Raw genomic sequence first — 13637 nt, 5'->3', positions numbered from 1 at the left:
GCATGAACGTTTGGGAGACGACGGGCCAAGAGCCACTCTCGGGCATCAATTTGGACGACTCGCGAGCGCATCGACGTGACGAAGGACGGGGTTAGGCTGGTCTTATCCACCGGCCTGACCGTATAGCAAGAACAAATCTATGGACGAACGTGGCGAGGCCGATCCTTGTGATCGGCCCCAAAGATCTATGGGCGAACATTGCAAAACCTTCATTGAGCGATTCAATCAACATGGAGGCCGACTCCAGCAATCGGCCAAAATTATCCTCACCATACGTTCTGCCTGTGTTCAATGTCGATCTAATGGGCAACGGGTTTACGTCGGTTGATGAGTTGGAAGAAGTCAACATTGGTCCTAACGGAGCCGACGTTCAAATACAGTGCCTTGGCTAGCTACAGAGCCGATATCCGCAGTTACCTAGCATATTCGGCTCGGGGGGCACCTAATCAGATGAACATGTGCGATACATGTGCAGTGAAATATTGGGGGCCGATAGAAAAATCGGCCAGTAAAAAAAATTTCCACGATGTACAGCCGATGCACAGACATCGACTTTAGAGCTATGAAACAAAGCCGATGCACAGCCATCGACTCTAGTACAAATTACACATGATCTACCAGCTTCGAGGCCAAGTCGGTCTTCAGTTCAGCTTCGAGGCCTTCTGCTTCCTCGAGGGAGTGAACAATGAGAGCTTCCTCAGCTATCAATGAGCTGGTTTTGTTGCCCGAACCTTCTCTTCGAGGACCTCCAACCCTTTGCACAAGGTCGCCAATTCAGCAGTGTTGTCAGAGGTGTCAGTTTTGGCGTACATGGCAGCCTTTTACTCATTAAGCCGTTGGTGTTTCGTCTGCAATATCGGCTTTCAACGGAAGAAAAGGTGATCGGCTCTTGTGTATCTACTGTCGGCTTGGCCAAGTTGGCCACCTTCTCAGCTACACTCGTAGGAATGGCTAGGACCAGAGTGGCTGACCTTTTCGGGGAGGCCGATGGTGGCAAGTCTGGCTGGCCCTGCGTGGTGGTTTTCTCAGATTTGCTTGAGCTCGGGTCCATTTGTCTGAACTATGTGTCCTCACCGCTGTTCTCGCCTTGACTGAGGCTCGGGGGGCAGCTGACCTGGTAGATGCTCTGTTTTTGGAAGCCGATTGGAGTGTCATCGGCTGACCCTGCATCATAACCTGCTTCAAAAGCGGTGAGTTGTCGCAAAAGAAGACCACCAGAGTTGCTGAAAGGAATCTGAAAGGGAAGCCGTCATCATCTACAGGGTCAGGGCCGTTTCTGTTGATGCAAAAGATAGAGCAAGGCGCTATGTTTGAACAGCAAGGAGTGGTTAAGGATCACCTTCAGGCCTGAGACCATAGCGTGGGCATTGGATGATGTTGCCTTTGGGTCCGTTGCAGTTGCGAACCTGCGCGATTGACATCTGAGGTTCATATGGCCGTGGGTTGGATCTGTTCAAGCGGCGATTTGGGGATTTGAGTTTTGCTCTTTCGGATAAGTCGCAGGTTACCATTTGAATAGACAATAGAGTTGGCCTTGCTCGCGTTTTATGGCAAGGGCCGATGCGCTGCCATCGGCTCTTAACGTGTTGACTCACTTTAACAATCGGCAAAGTTGAAAAAGGGATAGAATCAGCTGAGAAATGTCTTCTTCATTAATAAGAGGGGTTTTTTACAATGAAGAGCCGATTGCTCAAGAAAGGAAGAACAAAAGAAGAGCCGATTGCTCAGGAATTACTAATCCTACATTACTAATCTTCACTGGCCTCGTCGTCGGCATCGTAGCTGCCGTCGGCGCAGCTTCCGGAGAGTTCCTCGTCGCTGCTGCCCCAGCCCTCGGCTGAAGCCTCTTCTTCCTCGTCATCATCATCGTCCTCGCTGTCCGCCCAAGTGATGTCTACGGGTGCTTCTATTCTTGTAGACAGTGTTGGGCCTCCAAGAGCAGAGGTTTGTAGAACAGCAGCAAGTTTCCCTTAAGTGGATCACCCAAAGTTTATCGATCTCAGGGAGGAAGAGGTCAAAGATATCCCTCTCATGCAACCCCGCAACCACAAAGCAAGAAGTCTCTTGTGTCCCCAACACACCTAATAGGTGCACTAGTTCGGCGAAGAGATAGTGAAATACAGGTGGTATAAATAAGTATGAGCAGTAGTAACGCAGCAGTAGTAACGCAGTAAAACGGTAAACAAGCAGCGATAGCAGTATTTAGGAACAAGGCCTAGGGATTATACTTTCACTAGTGGACACTCTCAACATTGATCGCATAATAAATAACTCTTTCTCATATGTGCTACATACACTCTTTTGTTGGATGATGAACACATTGCGTAGGATTACACGAACCCTCAATGCCGGAGTTAACAAGCTCCACAATTCAATGTTCATATTTAAATAACCTTAGAGCATAATAGATCATTGCAAAATAAACCAAGAACTAACATAGTGCATGTGACGCCCCGGAACCGGTATCCTGAGGATTCCAGCGATCCCGCCAAAATCCGCATGATATCGATTCAGAGACGCCCTCCGACACGACGTGCGCGACGAATCACACACGTGATGCCAGAGGAATTAACACGAGCGGTAACATTACAACAAGGTTACAATAGAGCCCACAAGATACATATATTACAACAACGACTCCAACGAGTCAAGATACAAATATACAATACAAAGATCCAAATCATACATAAGATCGAATACGTCCGAGTACGAACAAGATACAAATTGGACTAAGAGTCCTGAAGATAACCAGTGGCGTCCATAACCCTGCCCAGGCCAAGCCGGAAGGGTAACCTTGCTAACGTCGTCATCTCGTACCTGTCAAAGTCGGGCCATCGGTTGCCGACAAAAGGGAGGAAGCAAAAGAGAAAGGGAAAAGGCGAGAGTAAGTACCAAGGAACGAACTCCGGTACGTACTTAGCGAGACTGGAAATGGCTATGCTCGCCGAGCGAGTATATATATATATATATCGCCTGGGGCTATATGGTAGGTTTAGCGGCAGCAAAACTATAACCAATAGAGACACACTACAACATCCGTCTACTCAGAGAAGATAAGAGAGCGCATAAGGTAACGAGATAAAATACTACACAAACATAACCCAGACCAAATACACATATCCCCTTCAACAATTGCGAAGAGGCAATGTAAAAGGCACTCAACGGTGGACATGTTTTATTAGGTATCGGTTGTAGTAATGCTATGTTACTACACAAGTTATTAGCAGATTATTAGCAACAAGGTAACGGTGTAAGTTGTTCTATGATCAAGCTATACAATTCCAAGTCGTCCATAACCGCGGACACGGCTTATCGAAAAGATGTACACCCTGCAGGGGTTGCCCAAATGTAACCATACGCATGCTCGACCCACTTACGACAGGTGGATGTCTCACAACAAGACCGTTCCCGGTTCAACAAGAAAGTCTAGGGGGGCCACCCAACTAAGCTACCCGTAACGAAGTCCGGCCGTACTCCGAAGCGGACTCAGAGGTTTGCGCCGGCGGCTAGGCGTGCAAACCACACGCTTCGCTAAACGTCCCGCAAGGTACAGTACAGAATATAAACACCCGAAGGCAACAGGAAGTAAAGCATGGCATACATGGCATCGGCAAATAAAACCAAGGTTGTGGCCCCCTTTTCAACCGACTTGAGAAAAGGTAATGGGTGAGGGGGGTCCCAATAATCGTCCCCACGCATGGGTAGAGCGCTCAATCTCGGAACAGATACCAAGAACTCGGGTCCTAGGGGACATTAGCAAGTCAAAGTTCCGATGCTTTCGCAAAGGGGCTCACAGATGCCTCTGCTTACAATTTTAGTTGTTAACAATTAAGTAAAGCATGTGTATCTCCAACAACCGATATAGCATGTGATAACCTCCCAACAACCCAACATATCCCGATAACAGATCGAGATAAACAACAGAGCCTAAACACGCCTACGACTCGCAAGGCTCAAACATCAAGCAACGGCTATGGGTGAGGAATGATACATATAGGATTATTATGGTAAACAAGTGGAATAGGACACGTGACTCAATAAAGATTCGCAACATAAAGATAGCAATGCGATGGGGAGAGTAAAATAGGTGAAGAGAGAGGGCTCGCCTGTGAAAAACTGCAGAAGCACTTGTCGGAGAACTCGTCGTATCTCACATCAACACTTCGTGATCCTATCCGGGAAGAAGCAAATGCTGGACAAACAACGTATGCAAGTTTTACTACTACGGATAAAGAAGATCCAACATGATCAAGATGGTATGCATGACATGGCAACAATGATGCAATGCACTTATCCAATTTAATCGGAGTTGAACCCCGGACAAACAAATTAAGTTGGAGTTGCATATCTACCGACAAAGTTAATGGTTGATTATCATGGCATAGCATGTCAGGGGTGAGATACTTCAATATTAAACGGAGCGGGAAAACCCTAGTTGGATATCCGAAATACTCCGCATATATGTTAGGTGAACATGCATAACTATCAACGCGCGACATGATGCAAGATGCAAACAGGCATATGGATGGCATATTAATGTTCAGCGCATTTTTCTGATCAAAATTGATATATAACACTTTTTACTTCGAGTTATATTTTGGAAGATATGAATTTTGCAAGATATAGGCATTTTCTGCAATTTCTGAAGAAAAAAAACAGAGAGAGGGAAACATTTTATACCCAGAGAGATCTAGCCACAGTGGCTGACGCCTGGGTCCAGACCGCTGACTGGGACGCTGACGAAGTGATGGGGCCCGGGTTGATGTGCATAGGGTTCCAGGGGTCAAACTGTAAACCGCCAGATCCAGATCTGGATCTGGGGCGGTTCTCACCGAGAGGAAGTTAGCATGCAGAGGCTGACGAGGGGGGCCCGCTGCCACGTTGGACGCCAGCGTGGCAAAGCATGCGGGAGGGCGCGGAAACTGTTCGACGGAACGTGTTGCCGTGCGCAGCGCAGGAGATGGCGGTCACCGCGGCATGGCGCGGATGCGCGCGGACGTTCCCGGGCACCCCAACTGGCGAGGCTTGGTGCGCTGGAACCGTCTCTTCGGCGCGGACGAGATGGTGGTGCAGCTGAGACCGGAGGTTCACCGGAGCTTCGCCGGCGGCGATGTCTGCGGAGGAAGGCGGCGGAATCAACGAAAAGAGGGCAAACCAGGGGAGGGGAGGCAACCGAGGGGTCCAGGAGGTGCGCCTGCTTACCCTAAGACTCGAGGAGCCAGCGGTAGAGGCGGAGGATGCCCATGGCGGCCGGAATCGGCATCGGAGCGCGACGGCCGTGGCGAAGAAAGGGCGACCGTGGCGTCAGCACAGGGCGTGGTGGGTCGATTGCTTGCAGGGGGTGGTAGCGGTCGACGAGGCGCGTCTGATGGTGGCCTTGGGACGGCGAGGGGTGGCCGGAGTCGACCGGGCGGTGGCGGCGGGTACACGGGCAAAACCCCCTCCATTTGGTTGCTTGCAGAGAAAGAAGGTGGTTGGGAGAGAGGCGTGCACAAGGGGAAAGAAAGGGAGCGGGTGAGATTGGGGTTGCGTGGAGGAGCGGCCTCCACGTCCAGAGATAAAGCAGAGACGGGGGGTTCACGCGAGGGAGGAGGGGAGGACCACGGTAGATGGAAAGGAGGCACGCAGTACGCGTGAGGGAAGAAGACGACACGGGAGGAGGAGATATTTCTCCTCGAAGCGGTACGGTGGCTGGGTCGGGCCGAGAAGGAAGAGGTGGTTCGGGCCTGACTTGGTGCTGGGCTGCGCGGTGGAAGAAATGAGAGAGAGAGGGGAAAACGGGGGCCAAGGAAAGAGAGGCCCAGGGAGAGAGGAAGAGAGCCCACGGGGATTTGGTTTTATTTTCTGTTTTTATTTTAAACCATTTTGAATTCAAAGACATTTCAATTTGAATTGAACCAGGGGTGTGAGTGATAATAAAAATAGATTTCAAAATATATACTTTATTTGTAACCCAAAACAAAACACAAATTTATATCCAAAATTTCTTTGTTGGAAAGGCTTAATTACAAAATAAGAAATATGAGAGAGATATAGATTTGGGTTTTATTATTATTGGAAAAAGATAAGAAAGAAAGGGGTTTTTAAAATAAACATATGAGAGGGAAAACAACAAGCTAGGGTTTAGAAAATAATTTTATTTGTTGAAAACATGGTGGATGTGATGCATATGCCATGATGATGCATAAAAGAAAAAGAACAAGCAATATCTATATGGGGTCCTACCCGGGGCCGGGCTCTGATACCAACTTGTGACGCCCCGGAACCGGTATCCTGAGGATTCCAGCGATCCCGCCAAAATCCGCATGATATCGATTCTGAGACGCCCTCCGACACGACGTGCGCGACGAATCACACACGTGATGCCAGAGGAATTAACACGAGCGGTAACATTACAACAGGATTACAATAGAGCCCACAAGAAAGTTTCAAAAAAAAAATAGAGCCCACAAGATACATATATTACAACAACGACTCCAACGAGTCAAGATACATACAATACAAAGATCCAAATCATACATAAGATCGAATACGTCCGAGTACGGACAAGATACAAATTGGACTAAGAGTCCTGAAGATAACCAGTGGCGTCCATAACCCTGCCCAGGCCAAGCCGGAAGGGTAACCTTGCTAACGTCGTCATCTCGTACTTGTCAAAGTCGGGCCATCGGTTGCCGACAAAAGGGAGGAAGCAAAAGAGAAAGGGAAAAGGCGAGAGTAAGTACCAAGGAACGAACTCCGGCACATACTTAGCGAGACTGGAAATGGCTATGCTCGCCGAGCGAGTATATATATATATATATCGCCTGGGGCTATATGGTTAGCGGCAGCAAAACTATAACCAATAGAGACACACTACAACATCCGTCTACTCAGAGAAGATAAGAGAGCGCATAAGGTAACAGATAAAATACTACACAAACATAACCCAGCCAAATACACATATCCCCTTCAACAATTGCGAAGAGGCAATGTAAAAGGCACTCAACGGTGGACATGTTTTATTAGGTATCGGTTGTAGTAATGCTATGTTACTACACAAGTTATTAGCAGATTATTAGCAACAAGGTAACGGTGTAAGTTGTTCTATGATCAAGCTATACAATTCCAAGTCGTCCATAACCGCGGACACGGCTTATCGATAAGATGTACACCCTGCAGGGGTTGCCCAAATGTAACCATACGCATGCTCGACCCACTTACGACAGTGTGGATGTCTCACAACAAGACCGTTCCCAGCTCAACAAGAAAGTCTAGGGGGGCCACCCAACTAAGCTACCCGTAACGAAGTCCGGCCGTACTCCGAAGCGGACTCAGAGGTTTGCGCCGGCGGCTAGGCGTGCAAACCACACGCTTCGCTAAACTTCCCGCAAGGTACAGTACAGAATATAAACACCCGAAGGCAACAGGAAGTAAAGCATGACATACATGGCATCGGCAAATAAAACCAAGGTTGTGGCCCCCTTTTCAACCGACTTGAGAAAAGGTAATGGGTGAGGGGGGTCCCAATAATCGTCCCCACGCATGGGTAGAGCGCTCAATCTCGGAACGTATACCAAGAACTCGGGTCCTAGGGGACATTAGCAAGTCAAAGTTCCGATGCTTTCGCAAAGGGGCTCACGGATGCCTCTCGCTTACAATTTTAGTTGTTAACAATTAAGTAAAGCATGTGTATCTCCAACAACTGATATAGCATGTGATAACCTCCCAACAACCCAACATATCCCGATAACAGATCGAGATAAACAACAGAGCCTAAACACGCCTACGACTCGCAAGGCTCAAACATCAAGCAACGGCTATGGGTGAGGAATGATACATATAGGATTATTATGGTAAACAAGTGGAATAGGACACGTGACTCAATAAAGATTCGCAACATAAGGATAGCAATGCGAGGGGGAGAGTAAAATAGGTGAAGAGAGAGGGCTCGCCTGTGAAAAACTGCAGAAGCACTTGTCGGAGAACTCGTCGTATCTCACATCAACACTTCGTGATCCTATCCGGGAAGAAGCAAATGCTGGACAAACAACGTATGCAAGTTTTACTACTACGGATAAAGAAGATCCAACATGATCAAGATGGTATGCATGACATGGCAACAATGATGCAATGCACTTATCCAATTTAATCGGAGTTGAACCCCGGACAAACAAATTAAGTTGGAGTTGCATATCTACCGACAAAGTTAATGGTTGATTATCATGGCATAGCATGTCAGGGGTGAGATACTTCAATATTAAACGGAGCGGGGAAACCCTAGTTGGATATCCGAAATACTCCGCATATATGTTAGGTGAACATGCATAACTATCAACGCGCGACATGATGCAAGATGCAAACAGGCATATGGATGGCATATTAATGTTCAGCGCATTTTTCTGATCAAAATTGATATATAACACTTTTTATTTCGAGTTATATTTTGGAAGATATGAATTTTGCAAGATATAGGCATTATCTGCAATTTCTGGAAAAAAAAAACAGAGAGAGGGAAACATTTTATACCCAGAGAGATCTAGCCACAGTGGCTGATGCCTGGGTCCAGACCGCTGACTGGGACGCTGACGAAGCGATGGGGCCCGGGTTGATGTGCAAAGGGTTCCAGGGGTCAAACTGTAAACCGCCAGATCCAGATCTGGATCTGGGGCGTTTCTCACTGAGAGGAAGTTAGCATGCAGAGGCTGACGAGGGGGGCCCGCTGCCACGTTGGACGCCAGCGTGGCGAAGCATGCGGGAGGGCACGGAAACTGTTCGATGGAACGTGTTGCCGTGCGCAGCGCAGGAGATGGCGGTCACCGCGGCATGGCGCGGATGCGCGCGGACGTTCCCGGGCACCCCAACTGGCGAGGCTTGGTGCGCTGGAACCGTCTCTTCGGCGCGGACCAGATGGTGGTGCAGCTGAGACCGGAGGTTCACCGGAGCTTCGCCGGCGGCGATGTCTGCGGAGGAAGGCGGCGGAATCAACGAAAAGAGGGCGAACCGGTGGAGGGGGAGGCAACCGAGGGGTCCAGGAGGTGCGCCTGCTTACCCTAAGACTCGAGGAGCCAGCGGTAGAGGCGGAGGATGCCCATGGCGGCCGGAATCGGCATCGGAGCGCGACGGCCGTGGCGAAGAAAGGGCGACCGTGGTGTCAGCACAGGGCGTGGTGGGTCGATTGCTTGCAGGGGGTGGTAGAGGTCGACGAGGCGCGTCTGATGGTGGCCTTGGGACGGCGAGGGGTGGCCGGAGTCGACCGGGCGGTGGCGGCGGGTACACGGGCAAAACCCCCTCCGTTTGGTTGCTTACAGAGAAAGAAGGTGGTTGGGAGAGAGGCGTGCACAATGGGAAAGAAAGGGAGCGGGTGAGATTGGGGTTGCGTGGAGGAGCGGCCTCCACGTCCAGAGATAAAGCAGAGACGGGGGGTTTCACGCGAGGGAGGAGGGGAGGACCACGGTAGATGGAAAGGAGGCACGCAGTACGCGTGAGGGAAGAAGACGACACGGGAGGAGGAGATATTTCTCCTCGAAGCGGTACGGTGGCTGGGTCGGGCCGAGAAGGAAGAGGTGGTTCAGGCCTGACTTGGTGTTGGGCTGCGCGGTGGAAGAAATGAGAGAGAGAGGGGAAAACGGGGGCCAAGGAAAGAGAGGCCCAGGGAGAGAGGAAGAGAGCCCACGGGGATTTGGTTTTATTTTCTGTTTTTATTTTAAACCATTTTGAATTCAAAGACATTTCAATTTGAATTGAACCAGGGGTGTGAGTGATAATAAAAATAGATTTCAAAATATATACTTTATTTGTAACCCAAAACAAAACACAATTTTATATCCAAAATTTCTTTGTTGGAAAGGCTTAATTACAAAATAAGAAATATGAGAGAGATATAGTTGGGTTTTATTATTATTGGAAAAAGATAAGAAAGAAAGGGGTTTTTAAAATAAACATATGAGAGGGAAAACAACAAGCTAGGGTTTAGAAAATATTTTTACTTGTTGAAAACATGGTGGATGTGATGCATATGCCATGATGATGCATAAAAGAAAAAGAACAAGCAATATCTATATGGGGTCCTACCCGGGGCCGTTACAGTGCACACACTGTCCACATTACACTATGAAGGAGGAATAGATCACATCAATACTATCATAATGATAATTAACTCCACAATCTACAAGAGATCATGATCATAGCCTACGACAAGAACCACACGGTGCACACACTAGTCACCTTTACACCATGCGGGAGGAATAGACTACTTTAATAACATCACATGAGTAGCACACAACTAGTAGCGATACAAAGCTCATCATATGGATCTCAATCATGTAAAGCAACTCATGAGATCATTGTATTGAAGTACATAGGAGAGAGATTAACCACATGGCTACCGGTACAGCCCCGAGCGTCGATGGAGAACTACTCCCTCCTCATGGGAGACAGACAGCGTTGATGGAGATGGCGGTGGTGTCGATGGAGGAGCCTTCCGGGGCACTTCCCCGTCCCGGCGGCGTGCCGGAACAGAGACTCCTGTCCCCCAGATCTTGGCTTCGCGATGGCGGCGGCTCTGGAAGGTTTCTCGTACCGTGGATTTTTCGTATCGAAGTTTTAGGTCTGGGACCTTTTTATAGGCGAAGAGGCGGCGTCAGAAGGTCAACGGGGCGACGACACCATAAGGCGGCGCGGCCAGGGCCTGGGCCGCGCCGGCCTATCATCTGGGGCCTGTGTGGCCCCCTCCGGCGACTCTCGGGTGTTCCGGATGCTTCCGGGCAAAATAGGAACCCGGGCGTTGATTTCGTCCGATTCCGAGAATATTTCCTTACTAGGATTTCGGAACCAAAAACAAGCAGAAAATAGGAACCGGCCCTTCGGCATCTCGTCAATAGGTTAGTTCCAAAAAACGCATAAATATGACATATAATGTGTATAAAACATGTAGATATCATCAATAATGTGGCATGGAACATAAGAAATTATCGATACGTCGGAGACGTATCACCAAGCGCGGAAGCGCTTCGCCGTCGGATACCCAGCGGAGGAGGAGGAATCATCCTCCTCCTCTTCCTCCTCTTCCTCCGCTTCTTCTTCTTCCTCCTCCTCGTCGGAGGAGGTGGAGTTCGCCCAGGAGTGGAGGTCGTCTTCGCTCTCGCTCTTCAGCTCCCCTTCGATGAGGAACTGGAGGTCGTCCTCCCCATCGGTCGGAGGTAAGTCACCATCTGACCCGACGAGTGCTTCGGGTGGGCCATCTGGCACGTGGTCAAAGTTCCACTCCTGCTCGCTCGAGGAAGAAGATTGGAAAGAGAGGCCTGATGAGATGGAGGAAGAGGAAGACATTGCTACAGGGAAAGAGAGTTTTTTAGGTGCCGATGGCCAGAACAGAGCAAGGGGATGAAGTGGCGAACCGTTCGGCACAGTTAAATAAAGGGGGTATAGTGGAGATTTAATGCCATTACGGTTTCCGAGGAAGTGATGTTAAAGCTATCAAATCTTGCAAAGAAGTTGTGAGGGCAAGGCATCATGATGAAGGATACTCGCGACGGTTCCGCTCTGCCATGACATGACCCGACGAAGAAAAAGCAGAGTGATTTTGGAATTGTCATTTCCAAAACCAGGGGGGCATGTGTTATCACCAGAATTTGACCGGATCAGAGGTGGGCCGCGATTAGGATGGGCTTGAAGAATATACATGGAAGAAATACATGAATCGGCCTTGTTACAAAGTTTGGGCTAGTTTGCCCGTGTATCTGTAAATATAGTAGGATACGTGTCGGTTAGATAGAGTTTGGCTCGTACACGGTTGGGATTATTCCCACGTTAGAAAGTCTACGGACTATAAATATGTATCTAGGGTTACCGAAATAAACAACAATCACGTTCACCACAAACCAATCTAGGCGCATCGCCAACTCCCTTGTCTCGAGGGTTTCTTCCGGGTAAGCATCATGCTGCCTAGATCGCATCTTGCGATCTAGGCAAGTACACGTTTATTCGCTGTTCATGCGTTGCTCGTGCTGAAGCCTTGTTGATGGCGAGCAACGTAGTTATCATAGATGTGTTAGGGTTAGCATTGTTTCATCGTATCATATGCTTTCGTCCGTGCAACCCTTAGACGTCTAGCCGCCCTTACACCTATCTTAGGTGTAAGGGCGGCACCTCGCTTGATCATTATTTAGTAGATCCGATCCGTTATGATTGCTCCTTGTTCTTCAAGGATTAGTTTAATATCTCGCATAGTTAGGCCTTACAAACGGGTTGAAGGATCCAGTGGCGCGTAGGGTGTAGTTTGCTAGCCCTAGATAGGATGTTCCGGGATCAACTTCATGTTGGTTTTTAGGCCTTGTCTAGGGTCGGTTTACGATCACCGTGCGTGGCCGCTGAGCTCAATCACGCGTAGGATGTTCCGATTATGTGGTGAAAACCCTAAATCGTAGTAGGTCGTTTTAGCTTTATTTTGATCAAGCAAGACCACCATGTGATCGTACACCTCGTACGAATCATGGGTGGATCGGCTCCTTGAGCCGATTCACGGGACAACCTGAGAGCCGATCGAGGCTCGTATTTAATGTTTACGTGTATGCCATGCAGGAAACTAAGCGAGGCAAATCCATCACCTTCCTGACCGGGTATAGGTCAGGTGGCACGCCCTTGCACCAGCATCGGACATGCGTGCCGAGTCTTTGCGGGCCGTCGCTCGAGGGACCAGGGCCAGCCGCAGTCCTGGGAGCCTCCCGGCTCTACTGTGTTGCCCGTCGCTGCTCGCCGGTGGGTTTCTGACCGCAACAGGTTGTACAAAAGGTTCATTGAGAATCTCTCTAAAGATTGTAAACCTTTGCTGGCGTGCACTCGTAGTACGCAGACGCGTTGTTGGGAAACCACAAGAGAAAGGTGTGAAGAACACAGCTGCAAGTTTCCCCTCAGTACGAAACCAAGGTTTAATCGACCAGTAGGGGAAAGGCGTGACTTCTGAAGGTGTTGCTAGCTGACTAGTAGCAGGGTGCACTACCAGCGTCAGAAGCAACGTGGAACCTGCACACAACACAACCCAAATACTTTGCCCCAACTTACAGTGAGGTTGTGAATCTCACTGGTTTGCTGAACACAAAGGATTAGATGTATCGAATGGAAGGAGATTTTTGCAGAAAGTAAACGGAACATGATTGCAGTTGAATTTATCAGTAAAGGAAATAGGATCGGGGTCCATAGTTCACTAGAGGTGTCTCTCCATAAAGAAATAGCATGTTGGGTAAACAAATTACAGCTGGGCAATTGACAGAATATCGATCGATACATGACAAGATGATTACTATGATAATTTGGTATTGGGCATTACAACATAATACATAGACCATAATCCAACTGCGTCTATGACTAATAATCCACCTTCAGGTTAGCGTCCGCACCCCTTCTAGTATAAAGTTGCAAGCAACAGACTATCGCATTAAGCAATGTGTGTAAAGTAAAAAAATAGAGTTACCCTCGGATAAAACATTGTTGGGTTATCCCTAGTAGCAACAGCACATCTACAACCTTAGGAGTTATAAAGTTACTCTCCCAGATTACTAGAGGCATGAACCTACTATCGAGCATAAATACCCCCTTTTGGAGTCACAAGTATCGACTTGACCAGAATTTCTACTAGCAACGGAGAGCATGCAATATCA

The sequence above is a fragment of the Lolium rigidum genome, chromosome 5, assembly GCF_022539505.1.
Source record: "Lolium rigidum isolate FL_2022 chromosome 5, APGP_CSIRO_Lrig_0.1, whole genome shotgun sequence".
Lineage (NCBI taxonomy): Eukaryota > Viridiplantae > Streptophyta > Magnoliopsida > Poales > Poaceae > Lolium > Lolium rigidum.
Note: the sequence above shows the minus strand (reverse complement) of the source record.